General features: G+C 35.7%; 1 protein-coding gene across 3 annotated transcripts in view; it reads left to right on the top strand.

Annotated features, from left to right (window-relative positions):
- LOC5569932 overlaps positions 1-12,930 on the top strand; it is a 165,500-nt gene that overhangs the window by 83,291 nt on the left and 69,279 nt on the right. Inside the window, exon 1 of one of the 3 annotated variants that reach the window (XM_001658783.2) lies at positions 12,187-12,585. The exons of the other annotated variants lie outside the window; for them this stretch is intronic. The gene's annotated coding sequence lies outside the window, so the exon portion shown is untranslated. Of the gene's footprint in view, positions 1-12,186; positions 12,586-12,930 lie in introns of those variants that run through there. 3 annotated transcript variants of the gene reach the window in all.

The raw sequence follows: 12,930 nt of genomic DNA, 5'->3' as shown, positions 1-12,930 counted from the left end.
CAGCATTACAGTTATAAATAGAATAGCTGAGAGTCATATTGAAGACACAACGCCACTAAATTTGTTCAGACTAAGGCACCGTCCACAAATTACGTAACGCTCTAAGGGGAGGGGGAGTACGCTCAAACGTTGCTGCTCAATCACAATTTTTGTTTTCATACAATACATACGTTTTAGCATCACCCCACATCAAAGCGTCGATAGACGAGGGGAGTGCACACGAGCCTTTCGATGCAATATGGGTATCTTCGGAACGGGCTCGATGAGGGGATGACGAAATTCGATGTCGGACGCCATTTTGAAATCCAAGATAGCGGCATCCGGTTTGGTAAAATCATTTAAAACTCATGCAATACAGATATGTTCCGTTTTTGTCACGTTCCGATTTCTTTCACAATTTATTCCGTTTTGATCAGCACAAATATATTGATTTTTTTTTTAATTTTCGGAATGTTTAGAGAGTAAACTAAAGACTTATTTTGAAGCAAGCCTTATGTTTTTCAAATGCTTCAGGGTTGAATTTTCGACATTATGGTAGTATTTATCACTTGTAACGTAGGTATTAATTCCTATACAGGTTGGACTCAATCATATAGAGAATCGATTTTTTTTTTCACTCCAGGTAATCGAATCACTAAAAGAAACATTAAAACTCGTGATAAAAGAACTTAAAATTTTTCTTTTTTCGTTATTATATTTGTATGATGAATTGGCGTATCCAGAAATTATTTCTAGGAACATTAGAGCTCCTGAGAAAAAAAAAAATTTTTTTGACCAGTGTACACAAAAAACTCTTTTTTCAAACCCTCTATTCCTACCTACGTCCAAAACAGAGCGTTAATGATAAATCATAAATTTAATCATGATTAATAATTAATGATTATGATTAATCAAAAATGTCAATCATTAATCACAAAAAATCAAAAGTTAATCATTGATCACTAATCATAATCATTGCAATTTTATGTTTTAATCATTATTCATTAATCATAATCATAAAGATCGTTAATTTTATTCAGTAATCATAATCTTAATCATAAGTCAAACATTTAATAAATCATCAATCAATCATTGAACAAAATTTAACAAATTTTACAACATTGCCTTCTAATGAATAAATAAATTTTACATTTTTTATATCTTGTGGCACGAACAATGAGAGTTTATGCCCAAGGAACGTCGAAATCCAACCAGGTACAGCATGGCTTTGCTTTGTATCCGAAGACCCTTATATATTTCCTCCATGTAAGACGGTGCATTTCTTAGTTGTATATGATCCGAACCGAAGACGCGGTTGGAAGCTAGTGAGTTGTTTGTGAGCTTGTGAGTTGCTGTTTGTAGGGGCAGATCACAACATTTCGACCTAGCGCTAGTTTTTTGGCCGTTCATAAGATTGTTGTATACTTTGTATGGAAATCCGAAAATTGGCATAACATTTTCAAGATCAAAAATTAGTCCTTTTCCCCTAGTAGGTGGTATTTCTGTCAATACTTCCTCGCTGTTTTTGTTCACGTTTGATGTTTGCAATCTAACATCGCCTGCAGAAATTCACTGATTGTAGCAGTTTTCTTCAATAATGAGTAAAGCCATTCATTTTCATGTTTATGGCTCATTTGTTACACACTTCAAGGCGTGTAAATAGCATCCATTCATAACATAGCGCTAAAAATTGAGTTTTTGAACCCTGGGAAAATGCTTTTTGTATGAACATTTTCAAAATTTTGTTTGAGTCGCACCATATGAGCCTCCCCCTCTCCCTTCGAGCATTACGTGATTTGTGGACGGTGCCTTAGGAACATGCCATTTAATTATTACTTTTATTAATAATCATTGATTAGTCATTCAAAACCTAATGATTAAATGCCCAAAAGTATGCTATAAACGCCTTGAAGTATGCAACAGACAAGGTATACATTATATAATGGTGAATTTTCCCCTTGATTATCAATAAATCTGATATAAAATCTTTTGAATTTTTACTAAAAAATATTGATTCAAATCAAGGAAGGGCGGAAATTTCTTTAATTTCTCCAAGAATTAGGTTGTTGAGTGATGAAATATTTGCAGTGTTTCGTAGCCTGTTCGAAAGATCACATTTTCAAAGTATATCAAGTATTGCAATTTTAGGGAAAACTTTTCGTTTTACGGTTCAACGAAAAGCTACCGCAGCAGTCACATCATTGATTTGCACTTGTAAATCATCAGTAGGCTTCAATGATACCTTGGATACCGTCTTGATGATTGTTGTTTGTTGCTATTTTTCATAGCATTTTCTATTTCAAGCATACTATGATTGAATCGTTTTCTTCAATGATAGAATGATTTCGAAGTCTGCGGTAGAACTTTGACAGCTGCGGTAGAACTCTGCGGCTACCGTAAACCGGAAAATTTTCTTAATAACCGTAATATATCAAAAAAGATTTCAATCCGTAGATATTTTAATTTAAACAATGACAGCTCATGCGAAGCTAAATTTGCCGAGGGGTGATTCAAAAGTTATTCCCATACTAATATCGAACGCGTTATTCAAATAGTTTCAGGGCACGAACAATTTTGAAATTTTGGGTTCTGGTAGATTCAGAAAATACAAAAAAAAACTGGATACTCCTAAACAAGCCAAATCTTCCGAAAAGTCTAACATCAAATATTTCAATATTTACCTTGAGAATTAATTCAATGGCTTGGTTTGCAAAATTCATGAAGTTTAATATTTGAAAAGCTAGGTTTCAGAACTACCAATATAGTGCTTCACTTTCATTTTGGAGGAATTTTCGGAGTATGAATAAACAACTTATTGAATTTTAACATTTCGCTTTACAAAACGAATACTGAAAATCACTAGAAAGGCGAGCAAATACCATTAAACTTTTATATGTATAATTATAATATAATCACATGATTAGCAGTATATTAGAGTATACCGGGGTTTGCTCGCCTTACTAATGATTTTTTCAACACCAATATTTTGAATACTTTTCCCGGGAAATCGACAATCCTTAACGTGAAGATGCATCGCAGCCAAACCTCAAATTTTCAAAAGCTTAAATCTAGAGAACTAAACAGCCGTTACAGCGGAAAATTTAATTGATGGGTCACCACCAGCGAGTGACAAACCGATTAAGTTTTCAGCTCAAACAGCTGTCCGGTTCTCTAGATTTGTGTTCTTGAAAATTTGAGGTTTGGCTTCGATGCAACTTCATCTTAACAACCCGGCATATATTCAAGTTTATCATTAACGCTTGAAACATCCGCTTACAGCTTAATAATTCATGAAGTTGAATATGTCGCAAGCTACGCTCCACAGAGCCGATATATTGACCACTACCTCCAGGATACTGGCTCTTGAATCAGAGCAATCAATCACGATTTGTGATTGAAAACTGTGATTATTTTGCCATAACGAAATTCAAAAGATTTTTAAATAGGATTGCTTGTTAGTCATGAGTAATATTCATCATTTTCTAGTGTTAGTATATAACCCACTGGTTGCATACTTCATACTTCACTGGTTTAGTGCATATTTTCTGGTATTTAATCATTCGTTTATCGTCACACTCTTTAAAATTTATCGGTACACTTATGATTAAAAAAACTGAATCAAATAGCTCTCATCATAAATTACGAAATATCGTAATTTACGAATCGATATCCGCAGTTTCAAAGACAAACTGCAATCCTAATATTTACGGAATTTTGTTAGAAAACGAATGCAAAACATAATTTTGAAAAACAATATTACATATACTTCGCATATGGATTAAATGTAAAAAATGATGTAAAATTTGCGATAAAAATAACCGAACCCACGACTCCCTGTTCACTAGATAGGGTGCGTTATCCATACACCACGATAGGACTCATGGATGCAGAATTTAACCTGAATTCGATTTCATCTCAATAATCACACTACTCGCCAACGACTTGTTGGATGAGATTTGTATAGTGCAAGCTTACAATGAGTCGCGACGTTCACAATATAAATACGATAAATGATAATTAAAAAAACAATTGTTTGTAAATTGAAAATTTTGATCAAATTTGACATTAGGCATGTAAGGGTTAATCATAATCATTAATCATAATCACTAATCATACTGAGTTTAATCATTAATCATAATCATTAATCATCTAAAATTGTTATTGATTCATCAATCATAATCATTAATCATACTCTGGCTTAAAAATCAATCACAATCATTAATCATGACTAAAGAAAATTTTAATCAATGATCATAATCATTAATCATGATAAAATTGAATGTAATCATTAATCACTTAATCAATCATTGCGACCCGTTAATCATTAACGCTCTGGTCCAAAACTGTCAAACCATTCATATTGTTTATTGCAATAAAAAATTATCTCAAATTTATGCATAGAAACTGAAAAATAAAAATATCAAACTACTAATTCCGGATAATCGAATTTAAACTTCCTTATAATCGAGTCCGACCTGTACCATTCAATGAGGGATGTCTTCTTCTCGACTGCTATCCAAACCTTTCCAGAATGTTCAAGCTTGACTAGGGCTGCTAGACAAGATCGATACACCTTTCTACAGTCGAGACTTGTTCTGGACATGTCCTAGCAACAGCTAGGGATTGTAATTACAGTCATACCTCGATATAACGTAACCTCTTTATAGCGTAACTCGATATAACGTAATTTTTACCTCGATATAACGTAACTTTGTTTGGCTCCCATTTATTTTTTCTATTTTTTATCAAAAACATGATTTATGAATGATTTATGATTTTCATCATCCCTTCATCGTGCCCGTTCCGAAAATACCCATATTGCATGGGTTTGTAACGATCTTGGATTTCAAAATGGCGTCGGACATCGATTTCCGCCATTCCCTCGTCGTGCCCGTTCCGAAAATATCCATGAGAACATACTTTGAGTTATTTCGGTTAGCTTTTTTCCCATTATGCGCAAGATTTCGGTTTCAGTTTTTGTATCAATGATAGGATAGATAGGGATAGCTATAGAGTTTTGCAGATAGTATATTTTCCCCAAAGATATGCTTGATCCATCAGTGATGAAAATATGCTGATAGTATCTCCATTCGTTTACCAATTGAATAGTCTATCTTCAATCCATCATTTTTCAAGAAGTGATGGTAACCCTATCACTACCCATAGTGATAGTATCATTTGATAGTATCAAAAGATAGACGTGATAATGGTAAACGAGAGGGATAAATTTGAAGCCTGAAACATATTTTTGTTCTTAAATTTGGTTTTATAACGTGAATCTATGAATTTTTATCTTTTTTCTTGTGGCGAATTTTCATTAGGGTTTCCTATGTATATTGATAGTTCAATTTCCTGAGTGTAGTTTGTTTGGCCCAAAGTCACCCCCTCAAAGAGGTGAATTTGGGCCAGTCTCCAATTTAAAGGGAAATAATCAAATTTCAATTATTTGTTCAGAATTTGCAATGTATTCTCATATTTTGCCGAACACTTCAAGTCAAATTGCTAATTTTGTTCAAAAATAAATGAGGACTTACGCATTTTTGGCCATATCTTACCTACAACGACGGTACTTGCACATTTTGTTTTCATTTTTTTTAAATTCGAAAGGTAAATAATTTCACCGTGAACAGAACTATTCGCTGCCACGCTGAATGGCTCGATATAGTTGTGGTTTGTAAAGGTTGTTGCTCTTGAACGCTCTATCATATCAATTTATTACCGAGAGAATGAATGGTAACATTAAAAAAATCCGATTGCGATGTTCCACGTTTTTTTTTGGTTTATGAATATTGTTCGATTGGCTCATTCAGATCAAAATCCAAACTTTTCCAGTAAAAATTATTTGCGTTCCTTTTATTCTCAGTGAATCAGAAAATCAGAATAGGCCCTTTGAAAATCAATTCACTTATGACTTGACACAAAAACATCATCCTCTGATTGCCTGTAGAACAACAAGAGTGTTGTCAAAATAGTTCAACTATTAAAAGACGTATATTTTATATGTTTCTCAGTATATTGAAGATTATGCACTACAATCTACAAATACGAAAGTATTAAAAGGCTCAATTGTTACCAATGCATGCTTTGTTGCCTAATTCCAATAAATTAATTAGTCATATTCGTTTTTTTTTTGTTAACTTAAATCGTTAATAATAAATACACCGCAATTGAGTATAGCTTTCTGGCAATCTGGTCCCGTAATAAAAAGTGATTGCCGAGGAAATCAAAGTGCATTAATTTTAATGTGTGATTAAAAGCATAAAAATTAAGTATTAAGATATACAAATCAAAAGTTCAATAGTGCATAAGTGATCGGTGCGCAGCTTTTGTGAAAAAATTGGCATTGGAGCGGAGAATTTGACCTTTTAAAGTGGTGAGTTTTTGTAAGCTGTTCTTGTGTTGTTTTATTCAACAGCTCGCGAATAACGATAATTTCGTAAGCATTTATTTCATTTAGTGACAAAACCCATGTTATATAATATTTTTGTGAAAGATGTGATTTACATGGAAGATTATAGTCCAAGGAATGTGTTGAGTACATTGAAGTTAACTGTTGTTCCGTAGATAAATTTAAATAAGGACGATAAGTTAGTGCTGCCGAAAATACCCTCAGGGTGCCGAAGCCATCATTTACCCTATTTGTATTATAAATACGGCATCACATATAATCTTTTATGACATTTTCTCTTAGGCTGGCCAAAACCGATGCTTTTACCCTACCTGACAATTTTCTAACATTGAGAATATAAAATTTACAATATTTTCCGTTGACACAAGTGCAAAAAGACAAATGGTCAAACAATCAAAAACATAACGATTTCGTAAATCTTGCAACATGCCCTGCCCACGCTGGAGTCCTTGAAAGTATGTAACTACCCGAGCAGAAGAAAATAACTGCTGCTAAGGTATTCCACACCAGATAATTTCCTGTAAGTACCTGAATGAGGTAGGAATGAGCTCTGCATAAGAGGTAAAATACCTCAAATAATGCCTTCCACATATTGTACAAACACCAAGCTGATAACTAGATCAGGTATTGCAATACCTAAATAATACATGATGGATTTTCATATAAAAGTGAAATTTTTCAATAGTAGTTCAATACCTCCAGCAGCCCTCAATAGCTATCGAATACCAAAATGAAGTATTTTTAACCCGTTAATGCCCAAGGTATCTCACAATTGGAATTCAGCACCGTTTTTGTTACTCATAGTCGAATTCCCATAAATTAAACATTATTTCACCAAACAATTTCAAGTCTATGGTGGGGATCCGAAAAAATTCTTGAAAGTGTGTCGTCCATATCTAGCTGTTCTATAAGTTTATTTTCGAGATTAATCAAATATATTTTCATGCAGTTCGACCCATTACAATGTAAACAAGTTGGAAAAAACTGCTGGTGAGGGGTAATTCATAAATTACGTCACGTACAGAAAAGGAAGGAGGAGATTACAATGAAACGTGACTACTTATATAAAAATTGGAATCCATACAAAAAATGTGATACAGAGGAAAATAAGGGAGGATGAATATGGCAAAACTTTGCGTGACGTAATTTATGGACGTACCCTGATTAAGAAATTGCAACATAAAGAATAAAAAATTCAGAGGCGACAGGTGCATGTCAGAACTAAATCATTTAGTGACTTCAATTCAATTTTTTGCTCTACCACGTAAGTAAGATACAGACATACATACATTTCCATACATGTACATGTACAATAATGCACACTCAAGCCATTTATACCAAAAACAAAATAAAATCTTACATCAAATTTAGAATTTAGAAAAAAACCTACAGATGTTTCAGAATAGTCTTCAAAAAGATTATATAAAATGGAAACATAACTATCAAAATATTTTTTCTGGCTCAAGTTATCAGTATACAATGTGACTCTGATCTGACAATGATCGAAATTTATATTTGGCAATATCAGAATTTCGTTAGTGCTGATCAAAAGTTAGTCCTTCAGTCCAATGACAGTCAAATATTGGACTCCAACTATTACATGCTTTACAGATGTGAATATTTGAAGCCAACATTATTCGGCTATAACGTTTAAGTTACTGCATCACTGATGCATATAGTCTTATTCACCGATAGAACCGAATCCACGGTCCAAGCTTTTTGACACTAGAGCTGACCAGAATACCTGGGGAGCATACGGAAGCGTACCCGCTCAAGTGTCACAATTTTTGGACCGAGTGAGTTCGGCAAGGAAGGCTCTTTACAGCTACCTCAACGCGTCGCTGGTTCTAAAAGGTAAACAGCCATACAAAACTACGACCAAACAATGGTAAAGCCGTAATCAATTTTCTCGAAAACTTTCATTTTGGGAAATAAGTAGAATTTTCTGATTAAATTGGCAACAACGTACTGCAGTTTATTACCTGTAATTTTGCGAATAATTATTTTTACTTTTCCACGTTTAAGGTGAAGGTGAATCGAAGCCAAAGTTCAAATTTTCAAGAGCACAGATCTGGAGAACCAAACATCCATTTGAGCTGAAAACCTAATCGATTGGTCACCACCAGCTAGTGACCAATCGATTAAGTTTTCAGCTTAAACGGGTGTTTGGTTCTCCAGATCTGTGCTCTTGAAAATTTGAACTGCGGCTTCGATTCATCTTCACCTTAAGTCATAAAACTGGTTCTGGACTTAGGTTGGTGGCTATTCAATTTTACTCCCATGGGACAGCCGCCCTTCACCATTGGAGTTCAGTTCATGGATGGATCAGTCAATTTGTCGTTTTATTTAGGTGACATTTAGGTGATTTCCAAAGTAATAAGTTTCCAGGCAAATAGGTCTCATTCAATTCTCCAACTTTGTCAAAAACACTAACTTTGTATCCAATCTCTAGATTGAGACAAAAGTAAATAATGTGTTTGTCTACTAGCGCCACCTTGGGAGAATTTTCCAAACTACTATGTTTCTGGGCGAATAGATCCCATTCAGCTGAACACTTTTGACGAAGATACCAAATTCGAGAGTTCGATTTTTTTCAGTCTCATCGCTGGACTGATATAAAAAAAATAAAATATTTGACCACAAGCGCCACCTTGTGAGTGTTTTCCGAACTAATATGGTTTTAGGCGAATAGGATTCATTTAGTTGTTCAACATTGTCCATGACACAAACTTTGTATCTAATCACTTGACTGAGATATTAGCTAATAAAATCTTTGCCCACTAGCGCCATCTTGTGAGTGTTATAAGGTTTTATGTGACTAAGTATCATTTAGTTGTTCAACATTGCCGAAGACAACAATTTTGTATTTCATAACAGAACTGAGATGCAAGCAAATACAATATTTGCCCACTAGCGCAATCTAGTGAGTGTTTTCTCAACTAATAAGTTTTCGGGTGACTAGATCTCATTCAGTTAAACACATTTGTCGAAGACACCAACGTTGTATATCATCACTGAACTGAGATATAAACAATCAAAATGTTCGACCATTAGCGCCATCTTTTGAGTGTTTTCCGAATTTATAAGGTTCTATGCAAATAGGTATTATTTAGTTGTCCAACTTTGTCGAAGACACCATTTTTGTATCTCATAACTGGACTAAAATATAAGCAAATAAAGTTTTGGCTCACTAGCGCCATCTTGGGAGTGTTTTCCGAATTTGTAAGGTTCTATGCGAATAGGTATTATTTAGTTATTGAACTTTGTCGAAGACACCAATTTTGTATCTCATCGCTGGACTGAGATATAAACGAAGCAAATATTTGTACGCTGGAAAGTTGTTTCATATGTTGCTTATATATGCGACATTTGTTGGCGTCTGTGCGCCACCTGGTGAGTTAATTCTGAATTAAAATAGTTACCAAGTGGAAGTCAACAGTCCTGTGATCAACTTTGCAGAAGACAGTTTTCTCCTAAACCTCTTTATTTTCAAGATATTTGCTCTACAAGTACTGTCCTATTTATAGGACGCTGGGCGTTCGGGGCTTCTGTCCTATTTTTAGGACGCTGGGCGGATATGGGTTAAGAGCAGTTCCTTGAGTTGATATCGAGTAATGTAGATGAAAGTGTAGATTAAAACTGGGTACATAATTGTTTTCCTTCAATAATTCGAATGATATAGTATGCCATGAAAGACTTGATCATGTGTCAGATAATTGTTGTCATCATGGTTCGAAGTGAGCAATTTATTTTGTGAATGTGTTACTTTTAACACGGAAAATCAAATTTTAAAGCATATTCATGTCGATAACTCTTAATACTAAAATTTCAGAGCGCACGATCTCTTGTCTGGAGCTTGTAGATTTGTTTTAAAGCGGAAAGAGCGTTGATTCTTGGATCTTTCGAAATAGAGGATACAGATCAAAGGTATCAATTTGGAGATTCCTTCGATTTTAAGAACTGTTAGGTTGTTTAACCTTAAATATGTGTTTAATCAACGGATTTGCTTAAATTATGTGCTTCCGGAAAACTGTGACAACGAATTTGAGATGAAATTCAAAGCCAGCTTGTACTGTGAGCAGATATAATAATTTCATGAAATAATAAAATATATTTTTCCGATAATTTAAACATACACTTAAATATTTTCCATGACAATATTAATCGCGTAATTGAAAAGAAACCGAAAAAATTAAAAAATCTCAAAAACACCAAAATATACCTCTCTGGAGTTTTGACATCCGTTTCATCAAGTATTGCTCTATGTTGCCTGAAAATTTGAGCTTGCTATTTTTTGCGCTTTTGGAGATATTAAGGTTTAAAAATTGCTCTATTTTTCAAGTGTTTTCACAATTTCTTAGGTTTTATGCGTCGTATTATTATTTTTTTTTCCACCAGAGCTTGCGTTCGTTGTATATTTATCAGCAAAAAATATTATATGACACGGTTCTTAGGAAAAATGTCAAATTCGGTGAAAAAAATCGTTTTTTCACTAATTTTCTATAATTTCGCCAATAACTCAAAAACAGTAGGCTGTGGAATTTTGACGTCTTCGAGAGAGTTGTTTATTTTATCAAAATGAACAACTTAGCCGAACTGCCAAGTCTCTAGAACGTCAAAGTAAAAAGTTAGATTGTGGCGCCACCTATGCGGACGATTTACGAACTATCCGTTTATGTCAGTAGATGGTCCTTGTTGTTACAAAAAACTTTGCCGAAGACACCAAATACCGGAAACGCTTCGTTACCGAGTTATTAATTTTGTCCCGCCAGATTGCGCCCCTGTTCCATAGTGGACTGGTCGCTTTTTTGTTATAGCATCATAGCAACTAACCCTAACCCTAATATACAATTTATCGGCGCACAGGTCTACATTGGAATATCTCCAAAACCAGATGATCAATGATCAATATCGGCACAGACTCTAAAAAATAGAAGAGTTCTTCGAGAACTTGTGAAAAAGGCGCAAAAATGTAAAAAAAAAAGTTTACAAGATTTGTGTTTTTTTTTTTTTGTGAAAAAATGAAGTTGCTGGCAGAAGGGTTGAGGGCATTTCCATAGTTAACAATTAAATGACTTTTTTAAACTTATATTGCTTGATTTCGTATATTTTGAAAGCACAATGCTACACAATGCCCAGGAAGTCGAGAAAATTTACCTCCCAAAAGGTCTTTATTCGGACCTGGATTTGAACCGATCTTCTTTGCATTGATAATAAGGAGCCTTTTTCAGGCTAACTGGATGACCACTTGATATGTAAACCAAAGAAAACTTCTAGATCGAATATTGCATCCAAATCTTTAAATTGCTCGAATTTCTCCCCTTCTCACCGCCTCGCAACTACATTCAACAAGTTGTACCGGCCGCAAAAATTTCACGTGCTTCATCTGTCTACTTGATTCGCGCACCCGTTCTTCCGCACGTCACATCAGCCGGCCTCCCGATAACGGAACCGCCTCTCCCGCCTGTTAATAGAGATGCTGCCTTGCCACCACTGACAACTTACAATGCTAGCTGCCCAATACTGCTATACAGTCAACTCTCCATAACTCGATATTGATGGGACCATCGAGTTAGGGGAGTACGAATTACAGAACAACATCGGACCATCGAGATCCGGAATATCGAGAAACGGAGAGTCGACTGTATAACAAGTCCCCTCTGTGCCCCCACGCGCTTTTCCACGCCTCACCCACCCACCAAATTCAGGCTCAGCAAAGAAGCTCCTGATAAGAACGCAATCGGCGGGGTGGCAGCGAGTGAGCGACGATGTCTCGATTAGCCAACAGAAGCCACTAAGCAGCACCAGCAGCAGCAGAGTAGTAGGCCACTCTCAGTCTCAGTAGCCCGCCGCATCAGTATTCAATCAACGCTTGCTTCGATCGGTTCACAGTTCGGGTCGGTTCAAATGTTGTTAACGCTGCGGAGAAGTCTTGTGTAGAACAACGTGGACACGCGGCGTGTTCGATTCTTCAACGTCTGAAGGAGGCTCGCTCGGTGCTTCAGTATTGAGAACCGTAAAGAAAGAAAGAAACGAGGAAGCGTAGGTCGCGAGGAGGACTGTTTGAAGAAACGGCAGCGGGTCGCGAACTTTTTCGCACTTTGTTCCGTCAACGGCGAAGAAAGTGCTGACTACAGCGTGCAAAGAAGGCGCGCTTCTTCGGGCGTAGAATTGCGGCCTGTTACGGCCTTATAAGCGTAAGTGTGTGAAATATATGGAAAACAAGTGATTATTGAACGTGTGATTCATTTTTTGTGCGATATTCCGGTGCATTGCTTCAGCAGAAATGAATCGCGATCGGACGGCAGTTAATGAGTGAGCGAGGCGTGAAGTTCTATCGCAAGTGTTGAAGAAAGCGAGAACAGGAGGAGGTCACTGCAGCACGGCGTCAGGACAGAAGCGTTCTACTTTTCTTTGTGATGTGCGATAACGGCGAAAATGCAATGAGTCGTGGGATGCGCGGTGGTGGCGTCATCGGAAGATCGTTTTACAAACATGTTTCACTATTAATAGCTGGCGGCGAAAGCGCGTTAGTTATGAGT

This window comes from Aedes aegypti, chromosome 1 (assembly GCF_002204515.2).
Source record: "Aedes aegypti strain LVP_AGWG chromosome 1, AaegL5.0 Primary Assembly, whole genome shotgun sequence".
In the NCBI taxonomy this organism is placed as follows: Eukaryota; Metazoa; Arthropoda; class Insecta; order Diptera; family Culicidae; genus Aedes; species Aedes aegypti.
The sequence above is the reverse complement of the archived record's forward strand: the minus strand, read 5'-3'. Positions and strand labels throughout refer to the sequence as shown.